Genomic DNA, 14,616 nt, shown 5'->3' with positions numbered 1-14,616 from the left:
CATTGACAGATGGATAAAGAAGATGTGGTATATATAGAAAACAGAGTACTACTCAGCTATACAAAGGAATGAAACAATGCCATCTGCAACAACATGCGCAGACTTAGAGAATAAGTGCAGTAAATCAGACAGGGAAAGACAAACACCATATGATACCACTTATCCACGGAATTTAAAATGTGACACAAATGAGCTTATCTGTGAAACAGAAATGAACTCACAGACATAGAGAGCAGGCTTGTGGTTGCCAGGGGGACAGATGGACTGAGATTTGGGGATTATCGGATACAAACTTCTACATATAGAATGAATAAACAACAAGGTCCTACCGTATACCACAGGGAACTATATTTAACATCCTATGATAAACCATAATGGAAAAGAATATGAAAAAAAAATGTGTGTGTGTGTGTGAATCACTTTGCTGTGAAGTAGAAATTAACATAGCAATTACATCAACTATACATACTTCATTTTTTTCTGGCCGCACCATGGGCAGTTTGTGGGATTTTTAGTTCCCCAACCAGGGATTGAACCTAGGCCCTCTGCAATGACAGCATAGAGTTCTAATCACGGGACTGCCAGGGAATTCCCAACTATTCTTTAATAAAATAAATGTAAAAAAATTTTTTAAATAAATAAAAATGAAAGTTAGCTGTAACATGTCACCACTGTTACCAATTTGGTATTTTGCTGTCCACTTTATGTAAGAATAAAAATTTTAAGTATATTTTTACATATACTGCCTGCAAAACTTTTAAAATGGGAAACAATAAGACATTGTTTAGACAAATGAAGATCAACTAATGTTAACTGAAAGGGTCAAAATCATATGTAAGAAATGACTAAAAACATGTTCTATAAAAAGACTTATTTTTCACTCTTTGTACCCTGTCAAAAGTGTGCCATTATGTATATCTATTAAAATAAATGAAAATTATTATCCCAAACCTTCCCCCAAAATCCCGAAGAAACATTATGATGAATGAATATGGGTGCTCTTTCTTCTTTATTATCCGATTTTTGATGTAAAATATTTATACTACCTTCATGAAGAAAAAAAATTTTTTTAATTCTCTGCACTCCTCAAGTCACCATAATCCAAAGTATCTATTAGCAATTTCCCTTTAAACAATCCAAGTTCCCCTAAGCAGCCTTCTTTGCCCCAGGGAAGAGCAGGATGGGGCCCTCTGGTGAGTATCAGTGGGGAGGACCTGCAGAAACCCCTACTCACCCATCAATGCCTGTGACTACTTCCTCCAGAGCAGGTAAGGAAGCAGAAAAACCACCACACAAGGTGACTGCATGGAGGTGGAAGGCTGGGTGAGACGACCTTTGAAACGAGTGGAAAAGGAAGAGCAGTTTGCATCTTCTTGCCCAAAGTGTGCCTACCTCTCACTCCCTTGAACATTCTCCCCCAGGCTCCCACTCTGTCCTCCTCAGGCATTGTGATGGTGACGCACTAGGCACTGACTAATCATTAGTCTCACAATCCCACATAAATCTAGAGTTTATAAACATCTTTAATATGAAGTACTTCATCTCACACTCTCCAAAAACAAAAAAAAGTGAAACAAGAATTGCCTCTGCTTTATAACTGGGAGAGATGAGGCTCCAGAGGGTTAAGAGATCCATCAACCAAAATCTAGGCCTTGGTCTCCAAGGCTGTGCCTCCCTAGCCAGCTGGCCTCTGAGGTCCTGAGTCAGGGACAGCTCTTCTCTTTCAGTCTCTTGGTCTCTCGGCACAGCCTGAGAGGGAGGGAATGTTTGAGGGCAGGCGGTGGCCTAGGGAGCTGAGAGCTGCCCAGTAAGGACAGCTCCAGAGGTTCAAACTGGCCATCTAACAAACAGCAGGTCCTTAAGCATCCGCTTTGGCTGGAGAGGAGTGGGCTGGTGGGGTTCACAGTAACTGCCCCCAAGGGAGCCAGGGGCGGATCAGGAAAAAGCCTATTCTGGTTTCATCAACTGGAAGGGTTTGAATCTCAGCTCACCCTCCCACTCTGTGAGCTTGAGCTAAGTTTCTTATCCTGTTTCCCCTTTATGACACAGACAAGTACAGTATCTCAGTAGAGTTTGTGGGTGGATCGATGGAGATGTGCATGGTAAACACACCGGCACGGTAAACATGCACTGGCATACAGCAGACACTTAATAAAGGGCAGTAAGTATTAGTAATACTAACAATTAGTATCAGCGGTGATGATGATACAGAAGCAGATCATAGTGGGAGACAATGTATAACCACTTTAAATGGTGTTGGAAGTGACTGAAGAAACAAGAGGAGCTCCAGTTTCTCAGTCTTTTTCCTTTCCCATGCTTTTAATGAAACTGGTACCTTTCTGCCTCAGGATATCCTGCTGTAAGAAATCAGTGGAAATCATTCCATGTACTGTGTGAATTCTGGGAAAGTTCCATCCATAAAAAAACTAAGCAAAGACAGATGATCTCAGACCTATTAAGCAATACCTGACGTTAAATAGCGGGCAGCCACGGCACCCTGGATACAGAGCGGAGCCGGCTCCCCTCACACCACCCTATCAGCAGCCTGGACACGCATGAACATGTGTCAGGAGCCTCGCCAGCACCTGGAAAACCCAGGCCATAATCTTACTCTGCGCCTGTGAAACCTCAGACAAGTTCCCGCTCTGGGCTCAGTTTCCTTGTCTGCAAAATAAAGTGCTGGACTAACTGAGCTTTGCTGTGCCAAACAGCGTGCAGACCTTTAATCTCCAAGTCCATTTGCATGCAACTCTTTACAGATTGATGCTGGCTTCAATGCCCACATTTAGGCCTCGAGCACCAATTATCACGCACTTCTCTGCGTGCTGGCAAAGAGGGAAGGGAAGGTGGCACTGGTTTTTATTTTCATAAAATATTTGACAGCCCTTCTGAAACCTCATCATAAAAAGAACCTGACTCTTGCTAGTCATAGGTAATAAACAACCAATCTTGCAGAGACAATGACCCCAGAGGTATTGTTATGGCCACTAAGAAGGAGGAGATGAAATTTAAAGTGAGAGAGGGGAAGATTAACTTTATGGGCAGAAAGACGACAAGGGTGATATACTTGGCCAAATACAAGTCTAGAATTGCTGTGCTGAGTTCTGCACTTTTGAATTTGTGAAGACCTCAAGTGCTGGTAATTAGACCTGAATCTTATCATCACCACTTAATATACGAATGTTTTATAAACATTTCCACATTCAAGGTGTCACTTAATTCTCATTCAAAACAAACATTCATTTCTATCATAATCAGATGAGGAAAGGGGCTCGAGAAAGCAAGAGACGTGCCCAAGATCCCACAGCTAGGAAATGGAGGGCTGGCAGGCAAACCACGGACTAGAATCCAAATTCAGTGGTCCTTCCAAGTTTATTTATGCCTTTCCTCTGCAGGCCAAAACAGAGGAGGAGAGAGCGTAAATTCATCATGACTTCGTTAACGTGTGTAATCCAGCACAGGAGCCAAGTTGGGTAGAAGCCAGCTATGCAAATTTTAAGTGAATTCCTAGATATAAAAATAAATGTCGTAGGATGATATTAGAGAACATCCCTGACATACCGCTTCTGCGGCTAAAGCTGTGATTCTCAGCTGGGGTGATTTTGTCCCCCAAGGACATTTGATAATGCTTGGAGACATTTTTGATTGTCACAATGGGGGATACTACTGGAATCCAGAGGATAGAAGCAAGAAATGTTGCTAAACATCCTACAATGAATAGGACAGCTCCCCACAGCAAAAAAAGTAATCTGGTTCAAAACAGAACAAAGCTCTACACAATTATGAGGTGATATGAACATTCTAGACTTGGCTTAGGTTATTCCAGGCTTGGCTCCAGCATGAATTCAATGCGTGATTCTGGGCAAATCACTTAACCACTCTGGGTTGTATTAAAACAAAGAGGGTGACTTAAAAAAGTGACTGTCAAACATTTCTGTACCTGATAATGGCCTGGGATTCTGGCTAAACTGATAATTCCTAAGTTCCAGTCCCAGAGATCCTGTATTTTTAACAGGCACCCCAGGGGAATCTGTTACAGAAGGCCAGCAAAACTGCAGTTTGAATAGCATGAGAAAACTAAAAATAAATTAAAAGTGTGTAGCTTTTTCTAAGCAGGATTTGTGAGTTTGGGGAACAGTGTCGTCAGCACCCCAGGGGTTAATCAAGAGGCCACCTCACCTCTGGTAAAACTACAGGGAGCTCTCTTAAGGGCGCTCCAACTTCTCTAAGGCTGAGAGGGCCTGGAGGTGCCCAAACCATGAGACAGAAGCCAAGGAGCAGAGGAACCCTAAAAAGCAGCCCCTCAATCTGAGAGGATGCTCATGGGACAAAGCCCCAACCACAAACACCCTAAAGAGGGTAAGGGAAGGTATAGAATAGAGGACATCAAGTCAAACGCCCACGTCAACAGGAACATAACCATCCTTGAGTCATGTAAAGGAACCCTCAGGTGAACCCAAACACATTTAACGAAGGGGCTCGTTCACTCATGGTAAGAATTCAGTTTCCTAATATCTCCTCTGGGAAGAGGTGTCTAGAACATTCAAAAGGAAATCTGCAGAAGTGACACCTCAGAGGTCCTAGCCTACAACAAGTAACCAAGAGCCACGAAGCGTTGACCGTTCAGCACAGGCACCACTGCTTTGACCTGTTTGTCCTCAAACCTGAAACTGAACACCACCCTCTGCTATTCTTTCAGCTCTGTTCCCCATCCGCCCCTCCTGTGATCCATGCTCCAAATATTTGAGAAAAAAGTGAATCCAGGCACTCGTTAATGAACCATAAGCAGGCTCACTGCCTGTTTGTTCCTTTTTAACTTTCACCTTAACTAAAATGTCCTCACCCTGCCCACGTCCCCTGTGGTATACCAGGCAGAGTGACAGCCAGAGCACACCTGGGTAGCAGAAAGGGATGCCAGGTACATCCCCAGGGGCTCCCATCAAGCCAGCACCACCCACAAACGGGCTGACCCAATCCTCTCATTTCTCCTGTCGTCCTTTCTGCTTCCATGGAGGATGTGAGCGGCAGATATCACAGGCTTCTAACACAGATCCTCCCAGAAAGGGAAACTGCTGGCAGGACAGCAGGGATGCTCGTCTCACTCCTTATTCTGGGAAAATTACTGAACACCAGAACCACCTGTGGAATGTGGCGGTGCCAGGGCCCCAGCCGAGACTAAATAAACCAGAAGCTCTGGTGTTGGGTCCTAGGCATCAGTATTTCTAAAAAGCTCTCTGAGGCAGCCAGGGACAGCATTCACCAGGCTAAGGCCTCACAGTGGGGACGCTGGGCTCCAGCTTGTCAAGGTCACAGTGCCAGTGACACTAACCACAAAGTGAGCATGGGAACACAGTAAGGTGAGGCAGGAAAGAAAACAAAGCTACCCTCTTCAAAAGAAGAAAAACCATCTGACATGGAATTTTCAAATGGGGGATGAAACTGGAGAACTGGCTTCTTTACTGAGTGCATAAAACCGCTGGGTTTTGCTTCATGAATGCTTGTTTCAATAAAGCACGAGCGCTGTACCGAGTACTGAAGGAAGGAACAGCAAACACGAAACAAAGCACCTCGTCTTAAGACTGCAGACCTTCTGGGGAGGTAAAGCTGGAAAATCAAGCTGTGCATACTAAGGCAAGATCTCCTGGTGCTGACATGCAGGGGACAGCCAGGAGCTGGAGGGGGTCAGCCAGCCTGGGCCAGGCCCCAGGGACCCCTCAGGCTCCAGCCGTGCACAGACACCTGCACAGGGGCTGCAGGACTCAATCCCCAGTCTGTCTCCCGCAGGACTCAGTCCACTCTGCTGGCCTGCTGCCAGTCAGCTCTAAAACGCCTCAGTGACGGACACAAGGGGCCTCCTTCTGCCCATGGAGTTGCAGCTATATTCATTTCCCTTCCAAATTAACAACTACTGCCCCGTAATAAAGCTGTCAGCTCTCAACAAAGGACTCTGGCTAAGAAAGGTAGCCAAGGCTCTTCAGGCAGAGGGCACAGCAGCTACTTGATGCCAAAGGTGGGAGGCCCAGGGTGGGACCCTACCCTTTTCACACTGACAGTGGGCTCTGCCATCACCAAAATGCACTCAAATGCCCCTCCCTGCCTGGCCATCCTCCTTCACTGCACAGTCACCACTTGGCCAGTGCACTTGGGACTGAAACACAATTAATCCCTGCTCCAGCCACATTTCTTTCTTTCCCAGAGAATGAATCTGATAGACCCGCAGTGTCAATAGGAGAGCACCACTCTGAATGCTAATTAACCCCCACGAGTTCTGCAGAGGGCACAGGAGAAACTGGGATACTGGCATCCGTGCCGTGGGCACTCTCAGGTTTAGAAACCCTACCTGGTGTTATCGGCAGCAACTCGATGCAGGGATCGCCCTCCTAGTTGTGACAGCAGTAGCCAGAGACCCTCAAGTTTCCTCCAGGGTAACATAAGGCTGGTGGCTGGAGCCGCGGTGGTCAGGCCGGGAGAGAGGCAAGTGTGCTGCCTGCAGAAGGAGCACAGCTCTGCTCCTCTCTGCTCCAGTCCACTGAGGGGACCTGGCAGTGGGGGAGGATTTTAAATGCAGCAGGCAAGATTTAGGTTAGATTCACAGATGAACTTCCTGACAGGGAGGGAAGCACTGGCAAAGCTGACCCATTACTTAAATTTCACTGGGGAGGCACAAGGGGCTGATTGTACTGTCTGCCAGGAAGCGGAGCGAGCAGAGAGGAGGCAGCCTCCTGTGCACAATGGTCAGAAGCAGGAACCTTACCCAGCTGGCCCACAACAGCCTAACATGTCATAATGCTTTTGCTTTAAATACAATGTATACAGAACTAGTCTGATAATCCCCATCAGTATGTACTTTTAAAAGTACTTATTCTTTGGTCTAGGAATTCTAGTCCTAGGAATCGAAAAAGGCAGTTAAAAAAAAAAAAAAAAAAAAAAACCTAGCCAAATGTTTTACATATTTTAGGGGAAAATACATATTTTCAGTATTTTCAGTATTCAAATATTTTAGTAGTCACAATCTAAATGCCCAACTACTAAATGGGGAATGATAAAGAAAATGATGGCACCTGTACCAAACAGACTATTATGTAGCAAATAAAGGTGCTTCTGAGGACTATGTAATAATCAGGGAAATGCACATGATATATTGTTAGGTGAATAAAGAATATTAAGCTCAGTATTTTCTACAAAAAGTTTATGTATACTTCAAATAGAATGGAGGGAAATACACTAAAATGTTAGCAGTGATCATCTCTGGATGTGGAAGTGAATGTCTTTATTTTTTTTTAATATTTTCCAAATATCCTAAAATAACCACTACCTTCATTAAAAAATGCAGACATTTAAAAAAAAAAAAAAGTTCATTCCTTCATTCTTTAACATAACCTCAGCTCCATAAATCTACTTCATCAGCACGGCCATTATTCCCAGAAAGCAAAACAGTGACACTCAATCTTGTACTTGGCATGATGAACATATTCTCGCTTCCAAAATGGCTCAGCAGACCCACTGCAGCTACCTGAAAACCACTCGTCACCATTTCCCTCTGGGAAGCACAGGGCCTTTCCCAAAGAGGCACGGGTCTCTCATTCCGTGGCCAGACCTCCCTTCACATCCAATTACAACGTGCCTAAGTGAGCCTGAAAGGCAAGGGAGAAAGGTGGAATCCTGCAAAGAACTGGAATGTATTGGATTAACCCTGAGAAGTCTAGAACTGCCAGCTTTAGAGACGGTCCCTATTCACTGAAATGTCTGCTATATGCCAAGAACTGGGCAGGAGGCTTTCACATACTTTGCACAGTTGGAATCATTAGTCCTATTTTACGCATGAAGAGACTGAGGCTCCAGAACTCATGTCAACTTGCCTCAAATCACTGCATGCTCCTCACCCCACTTCCAAGTCAGGAAAGTTTCCCCTCAGTCACCTCTAGCATTAGTATCTTTGCAGGGAACACAATGCAGACTACACTTCTTCCTTCCAGACTTACATTCCCACTCTCCGTACTCTGAGACAGGCCACTCCCCATCTCTTGCCCACTTTCTATCTCTACGACCACCCACAGATGCAAACACTCTAGCCCCATGTAGACATGTCAATGATCTGCTGTGGCGAAATTCCCCAACCTGCCTCATGACCCTTTAGGATGATCAGCACTGCAAGATGGGGCTCACTAACAAACAAGGACCTTTCTGGAGGTGTCAGAGACTCTGATGAGAGGAGAGAGGTTTGCAGCGAAAACACATTCCTCCAGGATCTCCTTTAGGTTCACAACCTCTGTGAGGGAGGCGGACCTCCTATACCCTTTTACAGATGGGAATACTGAGGATGAAGAAGCATGGCTAGCACTAGAACTCAGGTGCTCTGATTGCTGGCCCAGTGATCTTTCTTCCACAGAGGAGAACACTAAGCATGAGGGCTCCAAAACCTGAAGGTTTGGATTCAAATCTCAGGCCCACTACTTACAAGCTATGTAGTTCTGGGCTCATTACTTAATCTCAATTTTCCTCAATCATAATATGAAGGAAATAACAGTCCCTACCTCTCACAGTTGTTGCCCGGATTAAATGGGAAAATCCATGCCAAAGACCTAGCAGGTGCCCGAGATGGTGTCAGGTCCGTCATCACACAACCCTGAAGGCAAAAGTAATACCTTTCCATCTGAGCTCCCACTGTGCAAGGCTTTAGTCTGAAAACAGTGCCATGAAGATCTGCACCAACTTAAACCAGCTTTCCGCCTTGCAAGGCCTGGCCAGTAGCCTCCACCCAGTTTTTAGACCCTATTGAGATGACCTTGAATGTGCTCTTCTTTCTCCATAAAAGCTCTCCCCTGGCCTCCTTCATCCCATAATGCCAACTCTCCTTCAGCAGCACCTCTAAGGCCAGCTCACCCAAGCAGTCTTCTCGCAGGCTGAATTCTCTTATTTCCCACAGATTCCTGAACTCACAGCCCTATAAAGATACTCACTGCTATCACCACAATTGGCTCTGTACTCGCCTGTGTCCCCCACTGGACAGAGAGCCACTGAAGGCAGCAGGGACTGTGCTAGGTTCGTTGTTTGATCTTCAGTACTCATCTGTATTGATCTGTACTATATTTGTGATATAACAAATTACCACAAATTTAGCGGCTTAAGACCACACACACTTAACCATCTAACAGGTGGGAAGGTCCGAAGTCAGTTTCAGTGGGGTAAAGTCAAAGTGTCAACAGAATTGCATTCCTTCTGGAGAATCCATCCCTTGCTTTTTTCAGCTTCTACACTTCTTCCCCATAGGCCCGCATAACTCCATCCTCCACTATCATCACAGTTTCTTCTTTTCACTCAGACTCTCCCTTAAGGGCCTGTCTGATTACACTGGGCTCATCCAGATGTGTGTACTAAGTTGCTTCCGTCGTGTCCGATTCTTTATGACCCTTTGGACTGTAGCCTGCCAGGCTCCTCTGTCCAAGGGATCCTCCAGGCAAGAATATGGGAGTGGGTTGCCACACCTTCCTCCAAGGGGACCTTCCTGACCCAGGGATCAAACCTGCATCTCTTATGTCTCCTGCATTGGGAGGCGGCTTCTTTACCACTAGCACCACCTGGGAAGCCCAGATAATCACCCAGATAATCCAACATAACCTTCTCAATGCTCACTCACTCACACCTGCAAAATCCTTTTTACCACAAAAGGTACCACTGATCGGTTCTGGGCATCGGAACATGGACACCTTTTGAGGAGGGAACGATCACTCGCCTAGCTCATGATCACAGCTTTTACTGCACAGCAAATGGCAATGACTGACTGCTGCCTACAACAAACCCTGCTCCCTGATCCTAAACTGAAGGTTTAGAAGGTTCTCAACTGGGAAAAACACAAAGCCTGGAGCCCCTGCTCTAGCCAAAATCTCCCAAAGGAGACCTTCTCTCCGTAACCTGCAACTCTGAGTTTCAACAGCTATGGTGGTAGCAGCCCACCCTAGGTAAAAATCTACTGGCTGATTCTCTGAATTCTGAAAATATGGATAAATGAATCAGCCACAAAGATCATTTCATAATTGCCCTTTAGATAGACTGACAGGCACAGCCTATGTCTTCCTGGAGCTCACAATCCACACGGCGTCATCACAATGTGTACAGAAGCCAAAAGGCAGCAGGATAAGGATTTTATCACTTACCAGCATGAGTCAGAGTTGATAAATACCACATATTAAAAATACAGCACATTCTTTGAAATTCTATCAAAATCAAGCTTTAAATTAGCAGGCTACAGCAGCAACCTAGCAACCCAATCACAATCATTTCCACTTGAGCCTGGTACCTGAAGAAGACCTGGTGTCAGAATCTTGGATAACCAGCTCAGACTGAGTGTAGGGCGCGCCCACCTTGTGGAATGTGGCCAGTAGCAAGCAGGGCCAAGGGAAGGAGCCCCAGCTGGGTTTGAACTCTCACTCTCCAACTGCCCTGTGTGACCACGGACTTGTTAATCAACCTCTCTGAGCTTTCTCAATATAGTATACATATGGTGAACCCATTAATACTGACCTACAGGTAAATGTCTAGCAAGTAATATGTTTCCACAAGGCGCTGCCCCACTTCTTTTTGCTCCTCAAAGAACCAAGTAGGTAGGGCAAGCAAATCTCAGAGAATACAGCTTGGTGTATCTGCACTGGGTCCCAAATGTTATCCACACGTGGCCCACGCACCACCTCTACTATTCTGCCTCCTCCCTGTCCAACCTGTACTTCCACTTTTTTCTTTAAATAGACAGTGCAGACTTTAGACACATCCTAAGCAACAGTAGCTGCCAAATGATGAGTTTAATATTCTAGCCATATTTCACTTGAAAAAAATCCTATACCCATGTATAAAACTATTAAAATTTAAAATATTCACCCTGGTTTTAGCCCATATCCTGTTACATTTGGGAAAACTTTGGTGAAAAAACCTGATTTCCAGTCCTAACTCAACCAACAACTATTAGGTATGCACATGTCAGGCCCCTTCTCTGACATTCAGTTTCCCCAAAATGACAAAATAAAGAGAATGGTCTGGACAACTTTGCTATTTTTTTCCCATTCTGAGATTATGAGATTTATTATCAAGTGGTCCCAATAACGTGGGATAGCTCCTCTAGGCCCTCCTGCGCCCATGCAGCCACGGCTCCTTGGACGTGGGGTTGGAGAAATATCAATAACCTCAGATATGCAGATGACACCACCCTTATGGCAGAGAGTGAAGAGGAACTAAAAAGCCTCTTGATGAAAGTGAAAGTGGAGAGTGAAAATGTTGGCTTAAAGCTCAACATTCAGAAAACGAAGATCATGGCATCCTGTCCCATCACTTCATGGGAAATGGATGGGGAAACAGTGGAAACAGTGTCAGACTTTATTTTTCTGGGCTCCAAAATCACTGCAGATGGTGACTGCAGCCATGAAATTAAAAGACGCTTACTCCTTGGAAGGAAAGTTATGACCAATCTAGATAGCATATTCAAAAGCAGAGCCATTACTTTGCCAACAAAGGTCCGTCTAGTAAAGGCTATGGTTTTTCCTGTGGTCATGTATGGATGTGAGAGTTGGACTGTGAAGAAGGCTGAGCACCGAAGAATTGATGCTTTTGAAGTGTGGTGTTGGAGAAGACTCTTGAGAGTCCCTTGGACTGCAAGGAGATCCAACCAGTCCATTCTAAAGGAGATCAGCCCTGGGATTTCTTTGGAAGGACTGATGCTAAAGCTGAAACTCCAATACTTTGGCCACCTCATGTGAAGAGTTGACTCATTGGAAAAGACTCTGATGCTGGGAGGGATTGGGGGCAAGAGGAGAAGGGGACGACAGAGGATGAGATGGCTGGATGGCATCACTGACTCAATGGACGTGAGTCTGGGTGAACTCTGGGAGTTGGTGATGGACAGGGAGGCCTGGCGTGCTGCGATTCATGGGGTCGCAAAGAGTTGGACATGACTGAGCGACTGATCTGATCTGATCTGGTCCCAATAAGCAAAAGAATCCAAGCAGGAAACTTTTGAAAAAGGTAATGAATATCACTCAAAATAATTAGAATCATTCATCTTGAAAGATACCAGAAGAAATAAAAGGATGACAGAGAATGATAAAGGGGTGTATGCCACACCTTCCCTCATCTCAAAAGACTCTGACTTTGTGCTTCTCTTTTAAGGGATTTTCAAAAGAGAGGGCACTTGGTCTTATAATGGGTTTGAATCTAGATTTGAATCTCAACTTGGATGGTTGTCAGTTTTATCATTTTAGGCGGGTCATTTAACCTCATAGGCTTTCTACAACTGTGAAACGGTTACTACCTCCTTCACAAGGTTGCCTGGGGATTAAGTATGAATACCTCGTCTAAAGCACGCAGGCCAGAGCCGGATGCAGTCACTGTTTGCTATTATGGTTATACCTGGACTAATTGGTTGAGTACACGTCTGTCTCTCCTGCTTAATTATAAAGGCAGCAATGTTTTGTTCATCTTTCTCTCCCCCACTGTGCCTAGTGCTGTGTGTCACATAAAATAAAGAACCTGGGCTGAATGTGTAGGGAATCAAAGCTTACAGAAGGAGTGCCTGCTCCAAGACAGGAAACTGGAGATGCCCAGAGACATATGACTAGCAATTTTTCTCTGACAAAAACAAACGTTCCCTCTTCATAAAACAAAAGTCTCTTTAGAAATTCACCAAAATGTACACAATGGTTGTCTCTGGTGCCTGGGCCATGATTCCCTGATTTGATCTTCCTTTATAATAGTCTATGTTTTGCATCATGTGTCCAAATTGGAAACACGAAATCGTCACAAGAATAAATGAGATTGCTTGCTTTTGAGACAGAAAGTCAGAGACCCGGGGTCCGGTCTCCAGCGTTACATATCTGGGTACCTGACCTCAGGCAAGTCACTCCATTTTCCAGTAAAATGACAGGAACAATGCCACCCTGATGACATCACCAGGCTGCTGTGGGAAATGGGGCACCGAGGTCCGCACTGTGAAAAATCTCTGCTAACAAGAGCTCTGGAATCTTCTGAGCATGGCCGAGGCCCGCCAGTTGCTTTTCTCTCTTTATTCCTAGCCAGACCTTTATTCCCTTGTGTCATACCCCCCCATAAATGTTATTCCTGTCATAAAAAGAATGACCCACAAACTTGTAGCCTCTTTCTTCTCCTATAAATGTGCTACAAAAGTAATCAGAATGAATTTGAGGCTGTGATCATAACTCCCTCTTAATGAGCACCACCCGTGTTTGAAATACCACCAGCCACTGAGTCCTTATTTTCACAGGGTGTTTTGTTTCTTTCTCCCCCCTCCTTTTTTTTTTTTTCTTAACACATTTGAAACTTCAGACCTGAGTGCCTGTTGGCAGACGGTGTGGAGCAGAGGCAAGGAAGCAAAACAGCTAACCAGAACCGTTAGAAAGGTAGGACCTTGAAAACTTTAAGCCTAGTGGTTGGCTCTAAACCAAACAAATATTTCTTCTGCCTAAAGTCAAATCAAACTAGCAACCTTTCTTCTTTCTTAAATCCTTAAACATTTAGTTTATTTACATGAATTACACTCACGTCAGAAGGAGGTACAACTGATCCTCAGTTTCTAAGTGTTGCCCACCACTGAGGCAAGCTCATGTACAATCCCTTTTATGTACCTTCCACCTCTATCCTAATATCAACTATCTTTGATCCACCAACAACCTCCTTAAAAGGCACCATTAAGTGAGTGAGCACAAGAGGGTTACAGTCCCATACAAATGACACTTAAACGTAACAGCCAAGAAGGTACTGAGTCTGTAAGCCCCATCGAGCCTGTGGGCGTAAGGCAGAGTGGACAACAGAGTAGCACTGAAAAGCCAAAATGACCAATGAGGACTTCTTCTAGTCATTTTACAAACATATCGAGAGCTAGCTTGAGACGATATGCAGACGGATCTGCACAAACTTCAGTTTATTCCTACTCTGGGAGGCAGAGATCTTCAGATGCACGTCTTCCGCAGAGGGTCAGCCACGCAACGAAAACAATTTTAACTCCTAATAGTCAACTTTTTCATCAATAAGGTTCGGGCAGTAATTAAGAAAGAAAGAAAAGAAAGAAAGAAAGTGAAGTCGCTCTGTCGTGTCCGACTCTTTTTGATCCCATGGACTGTAAGTCTACTAGGCTTCTCTGTCCGTGGGATTTTCCAGGCAAGAGTACTGGAATGGGTTGCCATTGCCTTCTCCAGGGGATCTTCCTGACCCAGGGATCGAACCCAGGTCTCTTGCATTGCAGGCAGACGCTTTACCCTCTGAGCCACCAGGAAAGCCCGGGCAGTAATTAACCACACCATAAATTGTTGTGAGGATTGACTGTTCTAAGAACAGTCTAAGTCTGGTACATTAGTAATTCCATGGACAGAGGAGCCCGGCAGGCTACAGTCCCTGGGATTGCAAAGAGTTGGACACAACTAAATGACAACTGAGCACACACACAAGCTATTGGTCATTACCATCGTGCCGCGTGAGGTTTGCATATACTACTGCATTTGACCACAAGAACTGTGTGAGGCAGGTTTCACTACTCTCACAAAACACTGGCTCAAAGAGATAAAAGGACTTCTCCAGAATTACACAGATTAAAAAGTGCCAGGTGTCTGGTGGTTCTTA

The 14,616-nt window shown here is 44.9% G+C and overlaps 1 protein-coding gene across 8 annotated transcripts in view; it reads right to left on the bottom strand.

Moving 5' to 3' along the window:
* PLEKHA7 (pleckstrin homology domain containing A7) overlaps window positions 1-14,616 on the bottom strand; it is a 228,872-nt gene that overhangs the window by 123,557 nt on the left and 90,699 nt on the right. The gene's annotated exons all lie outside the window — the stretch shown is intronic.

The sequence above is a fragment of the Bos taurus genome, chromosome 15 (assembly GCF_002263795.3).
Source record: "Bos taurus isolate L1 Dominette 01449 registration number 42190680 breed Hereford chromosome 15, ARS-UCD2.0, whole genome shotgun sequence".
Taxonomy (NCBI): Eukaryota; Metazoa; Chordata; class Mammalia; order Artiodactyla; family Bovidae; genus Bos; species Bos taurus.
The sequence above is the reverse complement of the archived record's forward strand: the minus strand, read 5'-3'. Positions and strand labels throughout refer to the sequence as shown.